Source organism: Lactuca virosa, chromosome 5 (genome assembly GCF_052849685.1).
Source record: "Lactuca virosa cultivar CGN04683 chromosome 5, Lactuca_virosa_CGN04683_v6, whole genome shotgun sequence".
NCBI lineage: Eukaryota > Viridiplantae > Streptophyta > Magnoliopsida > Asterales > Asteraceae > Lactuca > Lactuca virosa.
The window spans coordinates 100,409,237-100,436,844 of record NC_136430.1 but is presented as its reverse complement, the minus strand read 5'-3'; the positions used below and the strand labels follow the sequence as shown (position 1 = coordinate 100,436,844).

At 38.0% G+C, this 27,608-nt stretch overlaps 1 non-coding gene and 1 pseudogene across 1 annotated transcript; both read left to right on the top strand.

The window, feature by feature from the left end:
- Nucleotides 1-22,389: 22,389 nt before the first annotated feature.
- On the top strand, nt 22,390-23,950 carry LOC145111522 (KH domain-containing protein At3g08620-like; annotated as a pseudogene).
- Nucleotides 23,951-24,742: 792 nt separating this feature from the next.
- Nucleotides 24,743-24,849, top strand: LOC145118131 (small nucleolar RNA R71). The gene has a single exon (XR_013713110.1). It is a non-coding gene; the product is annotated as a small nucleolar RNA R71 (small nucleolar RNA).
- Nucleotides 24,850-27,608: the final 2,759 nt, after the last annotated feature.

Genomic DNA, 27,608 nt, shown 5'->3' with positions numbered 1-27,608 from the left:
TAACTTTACCCATTCCTTATGCTCCATGGATTTTAACCTCCATGGAGTATCCATGGGTCACCCCATGGACTTAGTCCAACATAAGAAATCTTGGATCACAAGCCCACATATATAAGAATGAATGATTTACACAATCAACCCATATATTTAATTAGTCTCCTTTTGATCACTTAATTAATTCCAAATTAATTCTTGATCAATACTAATTAAATAACCTTATTAATATATATTAGAACTTATAATATATTAACCAATCTTAAGTGTTATTTCTCTCATTATAGTCTATCCAAATGCATGATGCCATGCAACCCAAATGGACCATGCCGGGTCGGGTCAAGTCTTACCAATTATAGTTATGGACTTAGACATTAATCCAACACATATAGCCCTATAATGATTGATTTGGCCTTATTTCTTGCTCCTCGTTTGGTTGTGGTCCTCGGGTAGCGTCTTTTATTTGACAGTCTATTTGATCATGTATTGTGTATAATTTGCATGCATAAGGCAACCGACATCGGGAGTGGATGTTCCTAGCATGAGTTGTAGTATGTGATTCGGAATGTTCTTTGGTTATTTTATGGATTAGAGTGCTACTGCATGAATGATGCTTTCTTTGTGCTTTGTGGAACTCTTAAGTGATGTGAGTTAGCTATTAAGTGAATATGTCAAGTCACATGTGACAAAGGTTGGATAATCTCAGAGTGACGGATTTGACCCTATTACGCAGCTCTTGTTTGAGTCTGACCATTGTAGGGATGAGTATTTTACTTGAAGGATTATCTAAGCTTTGTTGCATGTGATTGTATTAATGAGGTGGGTAACTGACAATATGGGAGTTCTTCAGTAGCTGATGGCAGGGTGAGGTCGGAAACCTAAGCCTAGGAAGTACTTCAGTGGGCTTGATGGTGCTGTTTAGCGAGTATTTGGAGTATCGGTTTCAGAAGGTGACTTAGAGGATTTGGAATGATTCTTGAGGAAAGTATAGATAGGTGTGGAAGGTAGTATTGGGCCCGTACTTCTGAAAGCACAAGATCCATACTCAAATCGGGGAGAGTCTTGGAGAATCTAGGAAGCATGTGAGCTGAGGATTCTTGAGTATGTTCTGATCATTTGCATGGTTGTTTTTTAGAATGGTGTTGAGCACTCAGGAAGGAGGTTCGGGTTAGGGTTCAGGCTCAAGTGTAGGTACTGAGCCGATCGATGAGTAGATGCGGGAGTTCATCTCGTTGGAGATTAGTCGTGGTATTTTGGAGAGGATTCCTGTGATCCTTGGTTTGGTCAAGGAGGGGATTTTGGAACTCTTGGATGGTCGTGTCTGGGCTTTTTTCAGACTGATATTGTAGTAGGATAGTTGGGGGCTCACCAGGAGCTCAAGGCTTATGGAGCTCTAGAATCCTTTGGGAAGGAGAATCCTACTGCTAGCTCTTGTCGTTAGGGATCGGAGGTGGATTATTGATGCATCAATAATTATGCACTAACTAATCCTACTAATGTAACTAATTATTACCTAAGGCATTGTACCTTGTCGAGAATAGTATAGCACAATAGACAAGTATTGAACACAGGGAACGAGACGATTAGCTAATTCTTATCTACTAACTAACTAAATTACTATTTAATTCAGAAAAGGGTTTTCTCTAGTTTTGCAAGACTAGAAACTTAATTAACTAAACTAACTAACTATCAACAATTAAGGAAAATATTAAAACTAAAAGAAAGAAACACAAAAGACGATTTAAACTAAGGTGATTGAGAGACTTTCGTTGAGCTTCGATTTACTTGCTATTATGGTTGATTTATTGTAACATACACGTTCAGTTATCGTGTTATGTTAAAGTGAATAATATTATGAAATATTATATAATTATGAGTATTGAGTTCTAACGGATAGTTTTTACTAGAAATGAAGTAAAACTATGTTTAGAATCATCCAGAATGTTTTGGAAGTCTTACGAGATTCCGAACAAAAGGCAAATATTGAAATTTAACGAAAATATAAAATTTGAAATAAGTAAAATTTTATTATTGAAATTTGTAAAGAATCTTGTTAGAAACATTTAGGCGAAAACCTCATCCAAATCCGAGTTATAACGAAGAAGTTATGACCAATCGAAGATCCGCGACAAAACCGGCACGACGCCGAATGACGTAAAAAGTGAGTTTTTGATAAACTACTTTTTGGCCTTAGTAATCTAAATGAAAGTCGTAGTATTTTTTAAACCGAGAATTTTCATAAAAAGAACGCCCAAATCTGACTTTGTATGAGGAAGCTATGATTTTTCTAAGTTTCAGCTTAGCAGTAGACAGCTAAAAACTCGAATTTTAGATCGAGTGATTTTTAGCCGACACAACCTAAACGAGAATCGAAGGTCTCGTCAATAGGAGTACAACGGTGAAAAGACTGACGAAAACGGACATCGGATGAAGAAGTTATGAATTTTTAACGGATTTTTCTGTCCCTATCTGTTAAAAATAATAATATTAAAAAATAAAGTCAAAATTAGCCGATGAAGTCTAAACAAAAGTTGTAGAATATATTATCGCCTACGCGTGCATATAAAGAACGTCAAAAACAGAGCCCGTATGCGAAAGTTATGGATTTTAGAAGTTCGGGGCATAATTTCTGAGAATTTTCGCATGGATAAGATCGGCCTCGTCACCTCGCTCCGAGCATGCCGCATGTTCAAGTCGTGGAGGTGTCCGATGCGAGCCTCATCGCTCTCCCTTGCGAGCCGTTCTGTGTCCGAAGCGTTGGACCAATCCGAGACCGCCACCTGCCCCCTCCCCCGTGTCGACCTGCGAAGCGAGCCACCTAGGGCCTCGCATGCGAGCCATGTGATTGCTTCTCATTGCTTCGGATCCAAGGCTCTCCCCTATAAATAGTAGTTGCGAGATCTCCCGGCTAGATTTAGAAATTTGGCATTTTTCACCCCTAAACTCATATTTTCACTATTTCGACTTCCCCCGAAGCCCCGGAATCATTTCCAACACCCGAAACACGCCCCGAAGTGCCCGAGAAACCCGAGAAATTTATCTTTTCGGTTTGAAGCCCAACCCTCGCAGGGCCCAGTTTTCAATAAAGCTCCCGGTTTTCAACGAAGAAAGCTATTTATTATAACGAAATGCTGCACAAATTACTATTTTAACCCCCTATTAATTCACAGTGAGTTCAATATATAGGAACAATTGTATGTTATGTGTTATATGTGCTATGTGCTTTTCCATTGATATTATTTCCGCTATTTATGATAGCAAAACTATACCTTTGACCATGTGATCAGTGAAAGGACTTAGATTCACGGTGGTACTGGTATGTAGCCTCTGGCCATGTAGAGCATGTCTCCTAAGAGAATGACTTCTATTCTATGGTATTGGCAGAAGGTTAGACAAGGCTTTCAACCTGAGATCTACCAAAATGTTTAAATCAGAAAGTGTATGTCTTCTGTGCCATTTGGGCCGAAGCTTTATTGATGTATATCAAGTATAGAAATTGTCATGTCTTATTGATTGTATATCTTTGAATCAAATCATTGATTGATATGGAAAGTTTGTGACATGATTCACATATGCCTTTGTTGTTTCTTGTTCCTCTTTGCTTCTGCCATATTGAAGTATATATATGGCATAACGTTATATTGTATCTATTATTGAACTCACTAAGCGTCACCGCTTACCCCTCTCATTGTTTAACAATTGCAGGTAATAAGAATCCAGTATAGTCATATACTGCTGGAAGATTTAGAATAGTTTATACTATTACTTTTGTACTTGGGTTTACGTATGTATAAAAGCTTAAATATCCTGGGTAGTTATGTAATATACCAAAACTTAGTCAGTTTGTATCCAGTCTTATGTAATCAAATTATCAATGCAAAGTATTGTTTTTATGAATATGCATGTAGCATGTTTTGGAGTAACAATTGTCAAGTATGAAAGTTTGGGTCTTTCAGAAATACGAAAGTTTAGAAAGGGGTTCTTTCATTTATAGAAGTGTAATGCATTAATGTTTCATTGGTTACCGATTCCTAAGATGACCAAGTTAATGTTGACTAACTTAATCCTTTAGCAAACAAGCTCATTCATACGGTGACCAGGCAGATAAAATAACAAGTTTACTAGTGTTTAATTCGAGTTAAATTTGACTTATAACAGATTCATCAAATTAGTTTATTAATTCAATTAAATATATGATTGGTCGTCATATATTAGCTCCTACGATTATTTACCCACTTTTCTATTTAACCCTCGGTTTTAGTCAATACACTAGTCCTACAATTTTTGCAATTCACAAATATCATAAGATTCAAGTTCAATTAAGAAAGATGGTCATGCAATCTAGATCAAACTCAACAATAAACAGAAAAATTAGTTCTCATAAGTATAGAAGGTTCTTTAATAAGCTAAAGTAACAAATAACCAATAAAACTTAATCCTAACCATAAATCAATCCATAAAAAGTCAAGCAAACCTACACTAAACGAAATTCATAGGGTTTTAGCCCATGATTTCATCAATCAAACTCAGAAAAATGAAATTGATTGTAATAAACATGATTAAACTAAAGTAGAAAATCGTAATATAGGGTTGTATTGCCTTAATGCTCTCGATTCCCAAGCTATGATCGACTTCTTCACTTCCAAGCTTCAAAATGGATACTTGGCCTTCAAAAATTGATAGTAGCTTCCAGAAAAAGTTATAAATTCGGAGGAGAATGGATTCTATTTATAGTCTCTCGAAAACAGTCCACCACGACGTGGTAAGTCCACCACATCGTGGCCTTCGTGGTTATCCCGTATCCAACAAGTCTTCTAGATCCATTGGGACAGTCCAAAACACCATGTCGTGGGAATTTCACCACGACGTGGAGAGTATATTTTTCTTCATTTTAAGACTTGATTCAAATTCCTAGCTTCCAACTTCCTTTTCGCTCCGAGCATGTCTTTTACCCCTACAATACAATATATAACAGATTAAGTACCTTTTGTTGTATAAAGGACATAAAAGTAACTAGAAATATTAAGATATGAGGTAAAATTATATGTATAGATATGCACATATCAAAATACCCCACATTTATTCTTTGCTTGCCCCCAAGCAAATTGATTTTTATTATCTCACCAATATTGCATAAAACAGTCCATTTCAAACCCAACCATTATCCCAAGACTGCAATGCATGTATTTGTGTCTATAATTCCTAAAAACTTCCCATTCCTAAATACTCACAATCTTTATGAACCTTCACCCCTTAGTTTATACGACATTCATTTTTGTAACCGTGCGAATCCATCCCTAGAAATCTTTCTTAACCTCAAGGTATTTTTGGTTAAACTACCAAGCATACATAAACTCTAGAAAAATTACAACTTGATACTACAATGGAGCTCTTTGGAATTCATCTCTTCTTTGATATTTGACTTTCAATTTCGTTGAATTCACCATCTTTTTGTTTGATTTTTGGTATCTTCAACTTTTTGGATTTCTTTAGAATTTTGATCTTTGGATTTCATACTTTGACAGCTCCAAAATTCTTTCAACTTTTTGGTAATTTCTCTTTTTTTTTTTTTTTTTTTTTTTTTTTTTTTAAATATCTCACTTTTTTCCACTCAAGTCCTACATGCTTAAGCAAGGAGCTTAACTTCAACCTTTATTGGTTAGAGGCATTAGTCTAAGTGCAATGACTACATAAGCTTTCATGGATGGATTTTCGGTACACACTGTATGTAACACCCGGTTCTTGGTACGTATTTAATTCCAAGTATTATTGTATTTTACCCTGGGACTCAACGAGTTGAAGGCTTAACTCGTCGAGTCGACTCGGCTTTGTGCATGAATTTTAAGTGTCCTACTCAACAAGTCGGGAGACTGACTCGACGAGTAGGAGATGTCTGAGTGAAACCCTAAATTTGAGGGTTTGCACCCTATTTAAATAACTTATCTCCTCCCATATCAGCCTCCATCGTCCCTCACACTTCCAGAAGACCTTAAACTGAAACCATAGCCTTGTTTGAGTGCTCTTAAGCCATTTTTGTGCATTCTTTGGTGATTGTGAAGCTTGAGAAGAAGAAAGGAGCTTGGGAGTTCCATTTGAAGCTAGAAGATCCAGCAATTTTGTTTCATCTCTAGCGCATTTAAGGTAAAAAGCTTCAATCTTGACTTTCCATGTGTTTAATCATCTTTAGGGCTTGGGTTTTGGTATCTTTAGGGCACTTCTAAGCTATTTTCGGGTTCTGGGGTGTAATGTGAAGTTATGGCTTCATATCCTGGACTTTGGAAGGGTCTCATGGCATAAAGGTGCCAACTCTATGGCCATGAGAGCCCCATGCATCTTGTAGGTCTCATTTTTGGTCCTTTTGAGATTAAAGACCCATGCATGGACGTAAAGTTCGTGACTTTACGTGTTATATCGACCCTAAGAGGTCAGATCTACCCTTTGGATGAGATGGGCTCAACAAAAATCAATTTTATGGACATGGACGTAGTGGACTCGGCGAGTTGTTCTTGGGACTCGGCGAGTCGGGAAATGGTTCCCCGACGTTTGCTGTTTTGAGGATTCTGGTTGAGTCTAGAAGAGGACTCAACAAAGATGAACGTGATTATAAGACCTGGAAATCATGAGACTCGACGAGTGTATGAACAAACTCGGCGAGCCCAAGGCAATCTCCCAACCCATGAAGATGGACTCGACGAGTTGTTCATACAATTCGGCAAGTCATAGACTGAACACATTCTTATGAGGGAGATGAGCTCGACGAGTTCAAGGGGAACTCCGCGAGCCGGTTGAAGATGGCCCCGCTATTATGGTTGAAGAAGGACCCGTCGAGATGTTGCTAGACTCGACGAGTAGAGTCAGGAGTTGGATCATTTTGCAGGATTAGGGACTCGACGAGTTGGACTCGGCGAGTCAAGTCAACTGGAGGTTGACTTTGACCAAGATTTGGGTTGACCTTTATGGGGGTTGTAAGTGCGAATTGATAACTTAGTAGAGTTGTCGTGTAGGGATTGAGGAGTCAAGGAAATTGGATTTTCACGTCGGGGACAGTTCAGACACTATGCGACATTGAGGTGAGTTACCTTCTAGTAGAAGTGGGTCTAAGGCACCAAGGCCGACCCACTAGTAGTTGATTACAGTTGAGATGATTGTCTTTGTGATAATTCTGGTTGCTATTACTTGATATGTTCTATGTGCCAGTATGTTAAGTTCTATGTGATAGTGGTAGTACGAGGGGAATAGTCCCCCGATCGGCTATTAGGACCGAAGGGTAGGTCGGACACCCCAGATATGTCTGACAGCATGTTTATGATAGTTTATTATGTGATAGTAGTATGGGGTGAAATAGTCCCCGTGACCGGGTGAGATAGACCGGAGGGTAGGCAGGCACCTCAGAATGGCCTGACACGGGTAGTCAGCACCCCAGAATGGCCTGACACGGGTAGTCAGCACCCCAGAATGGCTTGACATGGGTAGGTCGGGCACCCCATAATTGCCCGACAACTTGTATGATTGTATGGTATGTGGTATGATGGGGGAACTCACTAATCTTTGTGCTTACAGTTTCAGTTTTGGTTTCAGGTACCTCTTCATCCAAGGGGAAGGAGTCGGCGGTGTAGCAGCGTATCACACACACACACACACATGGTTTCCACACTGAGTTTTCTGGGATTGTACTCTGACTTATATTACTGTCTGATGTTTTGCTTTTGAGACATGTTCATGATGGTTTATGGATTGATATGATATTGACAATGTTTTCAGTAAACGATTTTATAAATTACTTAATTACAATCGAAATTTTTGGACTCGAAATTTGGGATGTTACACTGTAGAACTCATTACATCATATAAGCTACCAGATTATCTTTCATATCTCATGGCTTTTCACTAATAATGGGAAACCACAAATACACTATAACATGTGTTGGCTCGGGTAAACATTTGGGTTTTCTTCGGATCATCCCATCCAATACTAGCAAAAATCTTAATTAACTAGGGTTTCCTAAATTAAAGTATTATTTCAAGTTTATATGAATGCATATTTGTAAAAACTAGCCATGCAAATTTTGAAAAAATCAAATGCTTTTTTCCTATGAAATATACCCCCTACCCCACACTTATTTGATGTAATTCCCTCATTGCATTCTATGCAACACATAAAAGTAAAGAGGGAGAAAAATGAACGGACTCTCCTGGGATAGAAGTGGCAATTTAAATCGTGTTGCTCGTGTGTAGGATCGCTTGCTCATAAGTGTGAAAACAGAAGTGGTTGACACGAAACTTGACTTTAGCAATTGAACACTTATACTTCGTAATGTGTATGATAAGATTCGAAAATTGGACTCAAGAAGTCACCACCTCGTGGTTGTAGGGACCACAACGTGTTAGGTGGTGGCATAATTTTTTTTGTTTTCTGTTAGCCACACCACGTCGTGGTGGTAGTGAAAATGCAAAAAATGAGTGCTCTTCAACAATTTGGTCAACAATAAATATGGAAATCTAGAAACAAGAAACTTTAAAAAAAACAAGGAAACAAATAAAAAATATCCAAATCCTAAATTACTAATATCCAATCAAATAGACCAAAACAAACCAAACCAAAACAAAACAAAAATAAATTGTCTTTAATCCACTTCCAATAAAAGGATTAAATAAATCACTCATCATCCTCATCATGGGCTCCACCTTCACTGCCACTCTCTCCACCTTGTTGTTCTCGCCATAACTCGTCCTAACTTGGTATGTATGGGTACACCACTAGATAAGCACTAGTTCGCTGAATGTTCATGTGTTGCATAAGGAGATCCAAGTGCATGTTGGTGTAATTGACTCCCCGAACCAAATTATCTTGATAACGCCAGAGAGCAACATTTTAAGGTTCCATAGGAAGCTCGTCTTCAGTCGATATTACTGATGGCTCATCATCATCCGCATTACCACCTCGTTGCCTCACCCGCCTCCCTGGTTGGTTTCTTGGGGTATCATTGGGAATGGAATAATTACCAAACCCATTGTCAATGACAATATTGGCGCGCTTGTATAAAAGTGTAGAAAAAGACTTGCCATGCTCTATTGTCAACATGGCATCTTCACGTTTTTTTAAAATCCCAAATGATTGTGCCAATCAGGTAATCAACATTCCACCATAAAAAAGAGATCCACGACGATCCTTTCCCGCCCGAATTGCCAAAAAATCCTCCACAATATATGGAATGTCAACAAGAATATCAGGAGTGATGAGGCTCCACAAAAATAAAGCATCCAATGCCAGGACTTTGTCCCCCTGCTGTCTCTGGTTGATAGTGTTGGTGATTAAACGGAGAAGGAGGCGGTCTAAAGGAGACCGGATTTCACTTTCTTGCGCGATCTCGGAATTGTATGTCCTATTGGCTATATTTGGCCAATAGCGGTCGTCCTTGAAACCCTCGGTTGTCCGGATACAACGAGCAATAAACTTCACCTAAGATTCGGTATGCACTTTGGACGGAAGATAAAGCTCCGTCCGCATTGCAAAATCCGCCAAGCTAAGCTCTCTCCTCTCGCCCCCAAACAAAATGTGATGTTCACCGACTCATGAATACCACTTTTTTGCTGAAGGTCACAGTTTCCAAAAACTCCACCACTATCTCCTTGTATACCGGTTCCTGAATATGAAACAATCTCCTCCAGGCCATGCATACGAACGTCCCTTGAACGGCATCAAAAGATTGAACAAGAAATAGTTCAATGGCTTCCGACAAATGCACTTCCTCCATCCAATTCCAATTGATTTCAGCTGGGACATATACCCTACATTCTTTCATCCAAGCAAGATTTCCATTCCATTGAGCTAAAACTTTAGGACCCACTACCCTCGAAAAATTATACCACGGGAAGTCGGGATGACCCCCAGGTTGAGTTCTTCTTCCACGGCTAGCCATTTTCTGCAAAAGAAGCATAAACACAAAACCAAACAATCATATGAAAGTAAGTAAGCAAATCAAACAGATCAAACTGTTTTATAGTTGGCCACGTCGAAGACCACGATGAGTCATCGTGGTCAACGAACTGCTCGTGTAACCTGGGCAGAATTGATCTTTTTGCGGACCAGAACAACTCAAATCAAGTCGAGGGTTTTCTAAGGGCATAATAACATGTAATTTAAAGTAAAATTCCAAATATAAACTTCAAGAACCAAGTCCGATTTTGAAAAAAAAATCAGAACCCTAAATTGTGAAATGTACCCAAATAACAATTCTAAAAAGCAAAATCACACCATGGATACTTCTATACTCGATTATTACAAAGAAAACAAGTTAAAAATGTTACCTTTTTATTGTAGAAATCGAGAATCTGAAAACATTTGGGGAGGGGTCTTCGTGGGAGAAAGAGCACGATAAGATAGAGTGGGGAAAAGGTAAAGAAAAATTGATTGAGTTAAGATTAAAAAACCTAATTTTTTATTGCATTCTTTTCGACAACACGCCATCGTTTTTACACGACGTCATGTTGTTTTAGTTGAACCCGTGATTTTGGTTTCTGTAAAGGCACCGCCTCGTGGTGATTTTCACCATGTCGTGGTGTGAAAATTAATTCAATCTGTAACACCCAAAAAAAAACTTGCCAAATTTAAACTTTTAAAAACATATAAAAACCAATAGTCATTACAAATTCGTTTTCAAAATAGTTTATATCAGAGTATCCCAGAAACAAAGTCATAGAAAGAGATGAGTGGTACAATCACGCCTTTGCCTTGCCATGATCCCCTGATGTACCTGAAACATTAAACTGAAACTGTAAGCCTGAGAGCTTAGTGAGTTCCCCCAAAATACCCATACACACAATAATACACATAGAATCGTAAACAACATACTATGGGTCCAGTCAACCATTGGGTTGGAATACCCCAGGCCCTCAACCATCCGGTTAGAATGCCGACATACTGCGGGTCCAATCATCCTCGGGATGGAATACCCTAGGTCCACAACCAAGAGGTTGGAATGCCCACATACTATGAGTCCAATCATCATCGGGATGGAATACTCACGACCCACAACAACTAGGTTGGAATGCCCAGGTCTATTGGCTTTCGCACAAAGCAGATAACCCTCAACCGCCAAACAAACATGTGCACATATAACAGATAATTACATAACAGTATATAGACAGACAAACCGATCTAACAGATCATAACAACATAGCAACATCCTATCTACCAGGATACTGATCTAACGGATCATAGCAACATATAACATCCTATCTACCATGATACTGATCTAATGGATCATAACAACATATATCATCCTATCTACCAGGATACCGATCTAACAGATCATAACAACATTTTAATCCTATCTACCAGGATACCGATCTAACAGATCATAACAACATACATCATCCCATCTACCAGGATACCGATCTAACATATCATACTAGCATATAACCATCCTATCTACTAGGATATCGAGATAACATATCACATCAGTAATAATCCCAATAACAAATCAAAGGGTCGCCCTTGGTGCCTTAGACCCTTGAGTATAGTGAGGATAACTCACCTCGTAACTGTCGACTCGAAAGGTAAGCTTAAACTCTCGGATCACCACCACAAACCCCACTACCTATATTCACAATAGAACCATACTCATAAATTTCCAACTTCCCAAAATGCCTCAGAAGTCAATTAGTCAACCCTTGGTCAAAGTCAAAGTAAACGGTCAAGGTCAACAGTATGTGTTGACCTCAACACGTAGAGTACAACCAGCCATTCGCCGAGTTCCTTGCCTAACTCGCCGAGTCACTTGAGTGACTCATCGAGTTCCTAATGTTTTCGGCCGTAAAGTCCTTGGCCAACTCGTCGAGTTTCCCTACAACTCGCCGAGTTCATGCATGTCCAAAGGTCGGGAAAACCCTAGCTGACTCGCCGAGTCGCTCTACTGACTCGCCGAGCCTACGACAATCTTCATTGGACTCGCCGAGTCAACCATGCAACTCGACGATTCCCTTCAGTCCAAATCCATACAGATTAAGGTTCCATATTGCAGATACAGTTTCCCAAGGCATGTTTGTCACGTAAAGTTGCAAACTTTACGTGCATGCAAGCCTCTAAAGTCTTAAAATGACAAAACCAAGATTGAAATGGAGTTTTTCACTTGAGAATAGGTTCATACTTTCCAAACATGAAACTTTATGGACTTAAAGAACCTAGAGAGCTCAGATCTGAAGTTGCAACTTCAGATCTTAGCTCATACACAAGAAAAGCTTCCTAATATGCTAGAAAAGCCCTAAAATCCACCCAAAAGAGATCTAGAATGAAATGAGGTCAAGATAACGACTTGATACCTTCCAAGGGATGCTAACTGAGGTAGATTTCTGATCCTACACGTTCCTTGCTTCTAGACACTTGCTCTCCAAGCTCTTCTCACCAAGAATCCTTTTCCAAAAATTGGAACACACAAATGGAGCACACTCACATGAATTAGGGTTTGATGAGTTCTCAAGGGACTGTAAGGAGGCCAAAAGGAGGCTAATGATTCCTTAAATAGGGTTCAAAACCCTGGAAATTAGGGTTTCATCCTCCAGCTCCTAATCGTCGAGTCCCTTCTTGGACTCGGCGAGTAGGTCACTTAAACACGTGGACCAACCCGCTGCTACTCAACGAGTCAGGGCAACCAACTCGTCGAGTAGACCTTGAAATTATGAAAATTATAGCCATAAATCAATACCTGTGGATTGGGGCATTACACAATTTTGATGAGTTTTTCAGAAAAACATCCACCCCACACTCATTACTTGCTATTTCGCTCAACAAAATTCATATAAAAATTCAGGAGTGAAAAATCAAAAATTAAGCAAAATAAAGAAAAATTAACAAAAACTAAAGAAAAATAATAGAAAATGAAAGAAAATGCGAACTCTAAATCACAAGTTGCCTCCTGCCATCGCTTCTTTTTGGGGAGTCATGAGTCGGACTCCTTCCTGCTCTACGTTGATGCAGCTCGTGCAAACTTCATAGTTTCCCCTTCTTTTTCTTCAATTAGCATGCTTTCCTAATAATGATTTACCCTATGTCCATTAACTTTGAAGGGAGTTCCGTCTCTTTCTACCAAATTTATGGCCCCATGTGGAAAAACTTTCTTTACAATAAATGGCCCATCCCAACGTGTTTGTAGTTTCCGAGGAAAAAGCTTCAATCTTAAGTTAAAAAGGAGAACCTTTTGCCCCTCTTGAAAATCTTGCACCCTCTTAACCTTGCATCATGCAATTTCTTCGTTTTATCTTTGTAGATCAAGGAGCTTTTTTATGCTTCATTTCACAATTCTTCACGAGCAGTCATTTGCATTAAACGGTTTGCTCGAAGTTCAGCTAATTCAAAGTTGCAAATTTTCTAAGCCCAAAATGCTTTATGTTCAATTTCCACCGAGAAATGACAATTCTTTCCATATACCAACCTATATGGTGTAGTACCGATATGGGTTTTAAAGGTGGTATGAAATGCCCATAATGCATCATCAAGCTTTTCCGACCACTCATTCTTGTTACTTACGACCAATGGCTCCAAAATTCTTTCCAATGCCCAATTTGTAACTTCAGTTTGCCTACTTGTTTGTGGATGATAAGGTGTAGCAAATCTATGGTATACACCATATTTTTATAATACCTTTACTAATTGTTCATTTGCAAAGTGAGTTCCCCGATCGCTAATAAGAGCCTTCGGGATACCGAATCGAGAAAATAATATCTTAAGAAATCAAACTACTACCCGAGCATCATTTGTAGGTAAAGCTTGTTCTTCCACCCATTTGGAGACATAATCAACAGACTAATATGTATTTATTCCCTCGAGACATCGGAAAAGGTCCCATGAAATCGATCCCCCAAACATCAAATACTTTGCAAACTTGGATGCTATTTTGGGGCATCTCGTTTCGGGATGAAATTTTTCCCGACCGTTGGCACGAATCACATTCCTTGACAAATTGGGTGGCATCTTTAAAAATTGTAGGCAAATAAAATACGGAATCAAAGACGTTATTTGCCATGTATTATGCTCCATGATGTTCCCTGATAGGCCCGTTATGCCATTGTTTCAAGATTTCTAAACTTTCTTTCCCGAACACACATATTCTTATCATTCCATCCGCACAACTTCTGAAGAGGTATGATTCATCCCAAAAGTAGTACTTGAATTTTGAAAATAGTTTCTTTTTTTGTTGTCTAGTCAGTCCTTTTGGAAGATAAGCACTAGCCACGTAGTTAGCTATGTCTGCATACCATTTCACCTCTCTCGCGATTACCATCAAATATGCTTCGGAAAAGTTGTCTCCAATCTTGTTTTCTTCTAACTCTTCCAATCCCAGGTTTTCTAGTCTCGATAAGTGATCGGCCCCCACGTTCTCCATTCCCTTTTTATCCCTTATTTCTATGCCAAACTCTTGTAAAAGTAGCACCCACCGTATCAATCTTGGTTTAGCATCCTGTTTAGCAAAAAGATACCTAAGGGAAAAATGGTAAGTAAACACAATAGTTTTAGATAAAACTAAGTAAGGGAGGAATTTATCAAAAGCATAGACCACAACAAGGAGTTCCTTTTCGGTAGTAGTATAATTTTCTTGAGTCGGATTGAGAGTCTTGCTTGCATAATATATGGGTTGAAAATGCTTATCAACCCTTTGTCCAATAATAGCTCCAACTGCAAAGTCACTTGCGTCAAACATAAGCTCAAATGGGAGATTCTAATTTGGGGCGATCATGATAGGGGTATTGGTTAATTTCTCCTTCAATAGTTGAAAGGATTCAAGGCATTCTTTGGAGAAATCAAATGCAACATCTTTCAAGAGAAGGTGGGTTAATCGCCTTGTGATTTTTGAGAAGTCCACCTCTATTCCCAATTTGGAAACATTGTGTTGTAATAAAATTCCTTCTTTAACCATAAAATGGCATTTCTCCCAATTTAAGACCAAGTTGTTCTTTTCACATCTTGCTATCATCAAGTCAAGGTTGGACAAGTTATCTTTAAAAGAGGACCCGAAAACCGAAAATCATCCATGAAGACCTCCATGAATTTTTCAACCATGTCGTGCAAGATTGTCATCATGCATCTTTGGAATGTGGTTGGTGCGTTGCATAACCCAAATGACATTCGTCTATAAGCAAAGGTCCCGCTTGGGCAAGTGAACGTGGTTTTTTCTTGGTCTTGAGGATCGATAGGGATTTGAAAATATCCTAAAAAACCATCTAAGAAGCAGTAATAGAGATGACTGGATAATCTTTCGAGCATTTGATCAATAAATGGTAAAGGAAAGTGGTATTTTCATGTGGCATCGTTTAGCTTGTGATAATCTATGTACACACGCCAACCGATTACCGTTTTGGTTAGAATGAGCTTCTTTTCTTCATTTGTGACTACCGTCATTCCTGCTTTCTTAGGTACCACGTGCACCAGACTCACCCATTGGCTATCCGATGTTGAATAAATGGTACCGGCATCCAAGAATTTGACTACCTCTTTATTCACTACTTCTTGCATGTTCGGGTTTAGCCTCCTTTGGCATTGCACCACTAGCTTAGCTCCCTCTTCTAGATTGATTTTAAGCGAACAATATGCAGGACTAATGCCTTTGATGTTGGTGATCTTTCATGCTATGGCATTTTGTCATTTCTTGAGTACTTCCACTAGGCTTTCCTTTTCATGTTTTGTGAGATCAGCTGCTATGATGACCAACTTTTGTTCATTTTCTTCGAAGATCGCATACTCCAGATGTTCGGGCAACGCTTTCAACTCGATTTTAAGTTTTTGGTTAGTTACCACGACGTGGGCATATTGCCACGTCGTGGTGTCGCAGTTTTTAACGTCACTTTGAGAAAACTTAGATGAGCACGTCGTAGTGTCAGTACCATATCATGGTGTTTCTTTAACCTCTTTTTTCAATTTTTTGTACTTGCTCTCTTCCAGCAGCTTCTCTAGCTCTTGTATGTCATGTTCAACATCAAAATCTCTTTCTTGTAGAACCATATACCCCTCAGTTCCTTTTCTTTCCATCCTCCAAGCTCATTCTATAGTAATTCATCAAACACATCAACTAAAACAGCCGTATCGTCACTTATCCTTGAGTGTTGGATTGCTCTATTTACTCCAAAAATGACCGCTTCTTCTCCAACTCGAAGAGTGAGCTTGGATTCTCTTATATCAACCAAGGCTCGAGCGGTGCTCAAAAGGGTCTTCCAAGAATGATTGGGACTTGTTCGTCTTCCTCAATGTCTAAAACAATGAAATCTGCGGGAAAAACAAACTTGTCAACTTTAACTTATAGATCTTCAAAAATTTCTCTTGGAAAGGTCATTGTTTTGTTGGCTAAGTGGATGACCATGCAGACTGGTCTGTGTTCGGGGAGATCAAGCTTCTTAAAAAATGAATAAGGCATCAAAATAACACTTTCTCTGGAGTCGGCTAGAGCATGGCTTGTGGCTAGATTTCCAAATTGGCATGGAAGTGTTAAGCTTACCGGATCACACATCTTCTTTGGTAGCATATTCAACATTGCAGTTGAGTAGGTTTCAGTTAGTACCACCTGAGATATTCCCTCCATCTTCTTTCAGTTTGTTAGGAGATCTTTTAGAAACTTCACATACTTTGGAATTTGAGCCAAGGCTTCAAGGAATGGAATATTGATTTCAAGGGACTTTATGTGAGGTATGAACTTCTGGTAATCTTCATCATCCTTATCTTGTCTGGCTCTACTAGGAAAGGGAAATGGTGGGTGGTATGGCTTCACAGGTTTAGCATTTTTCTTTTCATGTACCTGCCACGTCGTGGTGTCAGCACCACGTCGTGGCGATTGTTCATAATTCTTTTGTTAACCTGGTTCTCGACATTCCTGCTCATCATCCGAGTTGTTTTTTGTTAATGGGATTCAGATGGGTAACAGTTTTCTCACTTCTAGTTGTAATAGCTTGGATGTGAGCTCCTTTTGGGTTTTGTTCGGTGTTTCCTGGAATGGAGCCCAGTGATCTTTCATTGAATTGTTTAACTAGTTGCCTAAGTTGTTTTTCGATGTTAAGGATTGAAGCTTACTGATTTTTGAGTAAAGTTTGTTGATTTCTCATCAGAGCTTGTTGATCTCTTATTGTTGCTTCGGTTTCATCATGCCTGTTTTCTGATGAAGCTGCAAAGCGAGCGAGCATTGACTAAAAATCGAGTTTCTTTTCAGGAGCTAGTTCCTCTCTTTGGTAAAAGCCTCTTCCTTTTTGCTCATACTTATCTTATTTATCTTTCTTGTACTCATCATAAGGTAACCACTTTTCTTGGGCTTTCTCCAGTCTTCATCATAACAATCTCCGCTCGAGTAGCTAGCTTGAACCTTTCAATTTCCATTCTCACCCAGATCAAAGTCTCCATCTAAATGCGGCCCGTTATAGTTTTCACACCCCACCCTTATAGCATGGATTATTTGATCCATTTTAATCATCCTCCTATCCATGTTATGCAACATTTCTAAGACCGCTGACATATCCTACGAAGCAGCAATCACATTTCCCCTAGTTGCACTATAAATAAAATGACATTTAGTGGCATACACTTTTAATGACACAATCTTTTTGTGCCAATGTATTATGTTTTTTGTAACACCGTAAGGTTTCAAACCAAATTTTTCATTTTCAAACACAATAAACACATGTCACATTTCCCGAAAATCTCAAGTATCAAACATTAACACATATTTTTTTTTTCAAAAGTTGTTTATCACAAATCCAGGATCTTCCAAAAACATATCTCCAATGCGAGTGTGTGTACAATCAAGTCGGAGCCTTCCCGCGATCCTCGGAAGTACCTGCAACACATAACACATAACACGGTAAGCACGAAGCTTAGTGAGTTCCCCAGAATACTACACACATCACGTTATCCACTCGAGGCTAACTCAATACGACCCTCCGGTCAATGTGTTCCAGTGGAGACCCTCCGGTCCCACACTCGGGTGGACCCTCCGGTCCTAACTCAATAAGCTCATAATAATTATACTAAGCATAAATCACAAAGACATAATGCAAAATATCACAATACACAGATAAGCACATAATACATCTTAGTCACACAAAGATACCACTCATGGTAAGTATAGTGAGAAGACTCACCTCGCAAGAAATTGGCTAATCTCAAACTCAAATGACCGGTCTAGCCTCCGCCTAACATATACGACAATTATCCCTAATTAATCACGACTCTCTCAATAAGATAAACTAACCCTTCTACAAACTCACAGAAGGGTAAAAGACCATTTTACCCCTCAATGGCCTTAATAGTCCATAAATTGACCAAACCCAAAAAGTCAACCAAAATCAACGGCAGAGAGTACATTACGCGTACCAGCTCTCTACGTTGGGCGTACTCTGCTGTCATGCATGCATCGGGGATGCTTGACCCCTACGCTGCGCGTATTGGGATAACGCCCAACGTACGTCCCAGTTTCACTCTTCTCTCTCATTTGGTCTTAATCAGTTAAGACCTTGGCTCATATCACAGATCTGGACTCCCTAATAACTCTTACTCCATAAAGTCAGTGACTTTAAGCCTTTGCATGGCTAGATTGGTCACAAACACACAAAACACTCACTCTCTTATGTCAAAAAGCCCATATCTCATGCATTGCTTGATTCCAACGTCCAATATTGGATTTTTATGACACTACACCACTGAATACACTCAAGGGGGTTGATCATAGTCTCTGGAGTACAATATCTCATAAAGTCTCCAACTTTTGGGACAAAACCCTAAAATACTCTACTATGATGCACAAATCAAAAGGGTGAGAAAGCTTTGAGCTTTATACCTCAAAATGAAGCTCCACACTCAGATAAGCTCAGATCCAAGGCCTGGAATCCCACTTCTTCTTCTTCTTCAAGGCTCCTTCTTCACTCCAAAGAAACACAAGAATACTCTCAAGGCTCTCAAATGCACTCACAAGCTCTAAGAACGAAAAGTAGGGTTTAGGAGGGTTGTTGTCTGAGAATGGTGGCCAGGAATGAGGCCATCATATCCTTTAATTATGGGTCTCACCCTAAATTAGGTTTTTCACTATGGGCTTAGTACGTCCAGCGTACTAGGTGGCTTCCGCGTCAAATGCACGAATATGAGTACGCTGAGCGTACACTCGCGTACGCCCCGCATACTCATTCACCACCTTTTCTCATAAAGGGACTAAAACGGACAAGTACTCAAAAGACAAAGGGTTACGAGGTATACCCGGACTCGGGATGTTACATTTTTAGTGGCATATTTTATATGCCACTATAAAAACTAGTGGATTTAATGACACTTAATATTTTATGCCACTAATTTTCAAATATATTAATGATATAATAATTAAAATACCACTAAAAATTACATATTTTATGTCATATAAAATGATTAGCCAGTAAATGTTTTTTTTTATGAATCAACCAATTTATGCCACTATATATATTAAGGTATTAACTTTTGCTTCCTACTCTATTTCCATATGCTTTACTTTAGATTGAAAATCTCTCATATTCTCTCGGTGGAAAAAACTAAATGGGAAAGCCTTTTTTACTTAGGGCATAGTTTTTAAAGATGGAAAAATCTACAACCTCTCTTTCCAATTAGTCCATCATTAACCTGCTCTTTCATCGGCGTTCCTCCGACCTCATCTGCCTTGATCTGCCATCATCTTCCCTGGTTTGAGATCAAGGTAAAATTCACAAGCTACAATTCGCCGTGAACGGAAGAGAGAGAATTGTTGAACTAAAAAAAATCACAAAGTTAGAGGGAATGCTATATCTGAAGCAACCAAACTCCATATGTTTGGGGTTTTGTTATTAGACAAAGTGTATATATAATTAAACAGCCGCAAGGTTGAATGCTCTTCCGATTTGATTCTTGAACCGAGTCCTAAAGAGGAGGCTTAGATCTGGATTGCACAAGCATCTCATAATAATAGCAATGGCGACATATAATGAGCACATATCCTCTCCTTTTGAAGAATTGGTACCTTACTTCTCTCTAATGGTCGCATCAAAAAGCGAGTCTCAAGTTCCTCTTGATGAATCATCCACCTCCCCTGTGGTTGCTCCACTTGCTTTTCAATAAAAAAATCAGGCTCTTTGAGGCTCGATCGGTACTCTCCCAACCACGTGTGTTCCATTTTTTGCTTTGATCTGCTAATGTGCCCTTTTGAACTATTTCAGAAGTCAAACCATTCTTTTTGCTTACTTATTCATATGTTCTCTTCCTCGTCATAATTTTTGACGTGAATAATGCGCAATCATGTTTTAATAAGAAATCAACCTTGTATTCTTTTATGGACTTCCTATAATACTGATGGAACTTTAAGAGTATTTTAGTTTCCAATTAGCAAATCTTTATGCCTTAGACTTCGTTGTTGGCATGTCACATATATTTGTTATCACCATGTATATACACTTATCAAGAAAGAAGCATTGTTTAATTTGAATTGAGAACATCTAGAACAAAATGCTAGTGTACTGAACAAGTATTTGTGGTTGGAAATTAAGATAGAAAATCATGTAACACACGACCTGAACAGACAACTAGACAACACCTTACCATTTCAGAATCGAACACTAAACGATCATTGACTAAATTGTTGGGTGGACTAGTAGACATTTTCTGATAAACATATAGATAGAAATTTTTTTGAGTTGCTTGATATGTTCTATGTGCCAGTATGTTAAGTTCTATGTGATAGTGGTAGTACGAGGGGAATAGTCCCCCGATCGGCTATTAGGACCGAAGGGTAGGTCGGACACCCCAGATATGTCTGACAGCATGTTTATGATAGTTTATTATGTGATAGTAGTATGGGGTGAAATAGTCCCCGTGACCGGGTGAGATAGACCGGAGGGTAGGCAGGCACCTCAGAATGGCCTGACACGGGTAGTCAGCACCCCAGAATGGCCTGACACGGGTAGTCAGCACCCCAGAATGGCTTGACATGCGTAGGTCGGGCACCCCAGAATTGCCCGACAACTTGTATGATTGTATGGTATGTGGTATGATGGGGGAACTCACTAATCTTTGTGCTTACAGTTTCAGTTTTGGTTTCAGGTACCTCTTCATCCAAGGGGAAGGAGTCGGCGGTGTAGCAGCGTATCACACACACACACACACACATGGTTTCCACACTGAGTTTTCTGGGATTGTACTCCGACTTATATTACTGTCTGATGTTTTGCTTTTGAGACATGTTCATGATGGTTTATGGATTGATATGATATTGACAATGTTTTCAGTAAACGATTTTATAAATTACTTAATTACAATCGAAATTTTTGGACTCGAAATTTGGGATGTTACACTGTGTGAATTATGATATGCCTTAAACATCTTTATATAGTGGGTGCATAATGTGTTTCATGAGAGATTTAATATCAGCTAGGGAATATTATTAAAAAATGTAGTTAGTTGGGATTTATAAAATAAATTAAAATTTTAATGACCTTTTCGCGAATAGTAAATGCCCATTTTGCTGTGAAATGGGCAATATATTACCATTTCACAAACAAAATACAATAAGATCATAATGGTAATCTGGCATGTCCAACAATAATTTCGCAAGGGAGACTTATTATTTTTCATAATTCTTGAAAAGTGTTTAGGAGTGTTAGAATAATTTGTTTTTTTCATGTAACCGTTTTGATTTCAAATTTGTATGTGAACCAAACAACTAGAAATGCATGAACGTATACTAGTAGTAAGTATTATACATGAGTGACTTTATCGGATACAAAACTAGCACACAAATAGTTCCAAATAATGGAATGGAAGTACTCAATTGGTTTTCATCATATATATATATATATATATATATATATATATATATATATATATATATATATATATATATATATATATATATATATATATATACACACACACACATATATATATATATATATATATATATATATATATATATATATATATATTAGTTTCAACTTTTAACTACCTCTCCCCTAACATCCTTCCCTATAAAAACTAGAAACTTACTGCTTGTTCTGTATGTTAATGTTGGTTAAATCATAGCTCATCATGTGTAGAGGTAGATTCCCCATCCGTCTCTTCTTTTTTGGACTCACTGCTACTAATCTCATCATTACCTTTTGTTTCCTCATTCTCCTTAGCTGCAGTTGGAGTCTCAGTTTCATTCTTGACGCTCACCTTCTCAACTTTCAGTTTAGGCTTTCGGATTCTATTTGTGCCCGCAACCTGGTAAAAGAAAATCATAAATATGAGTAAGCAAAACATCTTAATTTTTAGTGGAAGGAAGGAAGGAAATAAGCAAAAACATCATATCATACTGATATCAAATAGCTTGCTCATAACTTCTTGAAACGTATAAACAGGAGTGGCAGATGCTGATATCCTGTACAACTACAATGGATTTCATTTTCTATCTGGAGTGTCTGGAGTGTATACCGGAGTGTATTGAAATGTAGAAATTTAGTTGTCAAAAACTTCTTTGAACCCTGGTCATCAAGATCATATCTTTTCAAATCTTCTTAGAATTCTCTTGCATTCGTATGATTAATATAAATATTATATAACTCATCAGGTGAAGAGATAAGAACAATCAAGTAGTATGTGTCAGTCCCAGTCCAGTGCATGCCAAACATTGCACAACTTTTCTCTCCTACATAATAAACACTACAAGGATGTCAGATACAGAAATAAATAGATGTCGTCTTTCTTTATTTAATGTGAGCCTTTAAATGGGATCACAACATTATTCAAGGCTCAAATTTTCCTATACTTACATGTATGATTTTGATGAAGCATATTGATGTTAGTAGTGATGATAACCCATATTTCTTTAAGTTTTAACTGTTGACTTCAACATCAATTATTTCATAAATTATGAAGCTTTCTGGTATGTTACAGTCCTATAGAACGAAGGGTATAATGAGCTTGACAGAATGCGACATAGAAGCCCAAGCCCCATGGCTTCTTCAGATATTATGTCACATATTCCAGGTGGTTGGAATGGATTTCCATAAGAGGTAATTAATAATTTTACTTATTCAACTCTAAAACTTCTTATTTCTCTAATAAAATTTTGAAGTTATTTATCTTGTGTTATGTCAGAGGTTAAGTGGAATGACAATGGATTGGCAAGGAACTCTAGTAAGCCCTAGTTCATACACAGTGAAGCAAATCTTGCGGTTGGAAATTCCTGTTCATACCTTCCCAAATGTAAGCTTTTAGGACCTAAAGGAAAGTCACTAAAGCGTGTAGAGGCTACAACAGGGTGTCGTGTGTGTATAAGAGGAAAATGGTCAATCAAAGATCATGATAAGGTTCTTTCATATGATTTTTATACCTTTTTCATATTTGTTCATAATCTAAAGGACGAGAAACATAAGGGAAGACCGGGTTATGAGCATTTAAATGAGCCACTTCACATTTTGATTGAGGTTGATTTACCACCACGTGTTTTTGATTTAAGGCTTAGGCAAGCTTAGGAAATTATCCAGGAGTTGCTAAAAGCAATGGTATCTTTCTTATTAATAATAAATTCTCTCTTCCTTTTACATTATTTCTAGTCAAACTTGTTTTTCTACAGTTTTGACACACTTTCTTTCTACTTTTTATGTATTTATTGATGTTCATGTCATTTTTTGAAACTGAAAGTAGTTTTTTGAGCTCAAGATTTAACACATATGGATCATTTCATCTACTTTGACTTTTAAAGTTAAATGGTCTATGTTTTAACTTCAAAATGAATATTTATCATTTTACCTTTTCTTCTATTTCTACAAGTCTTGTTTAAAATAATCTATATATACACGCTTGAAAAATTGTATCAGCGGACTATATCAAAAGACAATTAAGAGAGCATGGAATTCGAATTTCAGTGAAGATAGTACTAGACCAAGTGGAAGTATGTCACCATTCAATACAAGTGGCATGGTAGGAAGAGACAAGAGTCACAAATATTAAAAGTTAACATGAAGTTTGGAAAAGAAATTCAGGTAATAAAGTTTCAAATTCCTTTTGCTACTATTGTTAGGTATTTTTTTTACATTTACTTTGTTCCATATTTAGACTTATTTGACATTTATTTAGACATTGTATCTAAAGAATAAAATACCAGTGATGAAATCAATGTAATTTTGTTATTTTCCACACATGTATAATGTAATTAGCTTTTTATTTTATATTATACTATAAAATATGTTGCTATAAATAGTATGCATTAAAAAAGTTGGATGAATACTTACTAGCACAAAATATGTGCCACAAAATACTTTTCTTGTATTATGGAAAACAAAAAAGTGTCACTAAAAGTAGCATCAATTCTAGAATAACATGCGTATTTAACAGCACACAATATTTGCTAGAAAATACTTTTTGTTTGTTATGGAAAATAAAAAAGTGTCACTAAAAACCTAAAAAGTTGTAGGGGCAAAACCGAAAAGTGTCACTAAAGAGTTTTAGTGGGAGTGTTTCTAGTGACATTTTTTATTTGGGCCGTTGATTCTTTAAAAGACCTTTTAGTGGCACTTATGTTGGTATTTGGTGGCACTTTTTGTGTGCCACTAAATTCATTTTGTTTGTAGTGTTGCATCATATCAAGGATTATGGTATTCTCTTGAATGTTTAGAAAATTCATCGATTAGCTCCTTGATTGCGGCTGGTGCTTTCTTTGTTAGTAGCCCTTGAGAATTAAGGAGTTGCTTAGTTGTCACGTTCACCTCATCATAGAAAATCGAGACTTCTTGTTGGATGTTGAGATCATTTTGAGGAAAGTTTCTCAACAAACCCTTATATCGCTCCCACCCCTCGTACAATGACTTACCCGATTGATGCTTGAAATTTGCAATGGCCTTCTTCAACTTGGAAACTTTAGATGGTGGGAAAAACAGTTGTATAAACTCTTCGCGCATTTGTTCCCATGTTGTTATCGTGCCTGGTGGGAGTGCCTTCAACCAATATTTTGTTGTTCCCTCAAGAGTAACAGGGATCATTCTTAGCAAAACGGTCTCGTGTGGGACATTTGGGATGTTGAAGTAGTTAGCAATATCATTGACCTCATCAAGGTGCTTGTAGGTATCCTCATGGTCTTTCCAATAAAAGGGTATGTATTTCAGCTGAGCAAGGATGTGGCCTTTCAGTTCAAAACTGGCGGTGTTGGGGATTGCGGGTTGCACAAGTCCGGGTCCGGTGTCTTCACGCATCCGCCTCTTGTAGGCTTCCATCGCCATGTCCGCAATGTCCGCCATTTTCGCTTTTGGTTCGCTTTCGGATTCGCTTACTTTGTCATATTCTTGTTTGCTTTCGAGCTCGAACCCTAACTCCTTTTTGTTAGGAGTCTTTTGAAAATATTCGAATTTACTTTCAAGAGTTCTTTTGCTTGATTCTCCGAGTTTGGTTGTCTTCTTCTTATGGAATTCTAACTCGGGATCGTTACACGGTGGTAAGATTGGTGTGTTTGACCCTCGGGTCATAAATTACTAATAAAAAAACAAATAAAACGTGTAAAAAGAACAAAAAACAAAACTAAAATCTAACTGTTACGACACCTCGACGTGGTGTTAATGACCACGACGTTGTGAGTCAAACAAAAGAAACTAAAATGAAAATTTAAAAGAAAATAGACAAAAAAATCCTAATAATATAGCATATTCAAATTAACTAAAAATGGACCGTTCCCCGGCAACATCGCCAGAAGCTTGATGCATCAATAATTATGCACTAGTTAATCCTACTAATGTAACTAATTAATACCTAAGGAAATATACCTTGTTGGGAATAGTATAGCATAATAGACAGGTATCAAACACATGGAACAGGATGATTAGCTAATTCTTATCTACTAACTAACTAAATTACTATTTAATTCAGAAAAGGGTTTTCTCTAGTTTTGCAAGACTAGAAACTTAATTAACTAAGCTAACTATCAACTATTAAGGAAAATATTAAAACTAAAATCAAGAAACACAAAAGACGATTTAAACCAAGGTAATTGAAAGACTTTCGTTTAGCTTCGATTTACTTGCTATTATGGTTTATTTATGGAAGTGCAACGAATTAATGTTTCATTGGTTACCGATTCCTACGATGACCAAGTTAATGTTCACTAGCTTAATCCTTTAGCAAACAAGCTCATTCATACGGTTATCAGGCGGATAAACTAACAAGTTTACTAGTGTTCAGTTCGAGTTAAATTAGACTTATAATAGATTGATCAAATTGGTTTACTGATTCAATTCAATATAGGATTGGTCGTCATATATTAGCTCCTAGGATTATTTACCCACTTTTCTATTTAACCCTAGGTTTTGGTCAAAACACTAGTCCTATAATTTTTGCAATTCACAAATATCATAAGATTAAAGTTCAATTAAGAAAGATGGTCATGCAATCTGGATCAAACTCAACAATAAATAGAAAAATTAGTTCTCATAAGTATAGAAGGTTCTTTAGTAAGCTAAAGTAACAAATAACCAATAAAACTTAATCCTAACCATAAATCAAGCCATAAAAAGTCAAGCAAACCTACACTAAATGAAAGTCGTAGCATTTTAGCCCATGATTTCAGCAATCAAACTTAGAAAAACGAAATTCATTGTAATAAACATGATTAAACTAAAGTAGAAAATCGTAAAAAGAGTTGTATTGCCTTAATGCTCTTGATTCCCAAGCTATGCTCGACTTCTTCACTTACAAGCTTCAAAACGGATACTTGGCCTTCAATAGCTTCCAGCAAAAGTTACAAATTCGGAGGAGAATGGTTTCTATTAATAATTTCCCGAAAACAGACCACCACGACGTGGTAAATCCTCCACGTCGTGACCTTCGTGGTTATCCCGTATCCAACAAGTCTTCTACATCCATCGGGGCGGTCCAAAATACATCATCGTGGAAATGTCACCACAACATAGAGAGTATATTTTTCTTCATTTTAAGAATTGATTCAAATTCCTAGCTTCCAGCTTCCTTTTCGCTCCGAGCATGTGTTTTACCCCTACAACACAATATATAACATATTAAGTACCTTTTGTTCTATAAAGGGCATAAAAGTAACTATAAATATTAAGATATGATGTAAAATTATATGTATAGATATGAACATATCAGTTATGCCTCATGCCTTCCGGGGGATCGATTCCGTGATTGGTTTGTCATTGAGGTTTTGCGAGCTTTACGCGAGGAGTTACCCAACATTATTGGTCGTCTCACCGACAGATTGGTCTCCAGGTTCAAGGATCGGATCTTGGCCATTCTGGTGGTTGATGGGGTGGTTGAGGTGACTCGGGAGCAGGGGCTTAGTTGGGAGAGACAACTGGGGAAAAGGAATCGGACTCATGATCCGAGTTTCCTATCATCATCTGAGCAGTTTGATGTTGTCATATCTGGTGATGGGGAATTGAGGGGCCATGACATTTGTGTTATAGGTGGAGGAACCGTTGGGCATGTGCACGGTAAGTCTAAATGCGGCAAGTGAGGATGGAAGGGCCATCTTCGCCAAGAATTCACCCTAGAGGTAGTATTGTGTCCTCGTTGTCACCAGCTTGGCCATATGAGGGTGAAATGCCCACGCTTAGTGGTTGGTCCAGCCCGTGTTCCATCGTAGGTGGTTCGGCAGGAAGGGAAG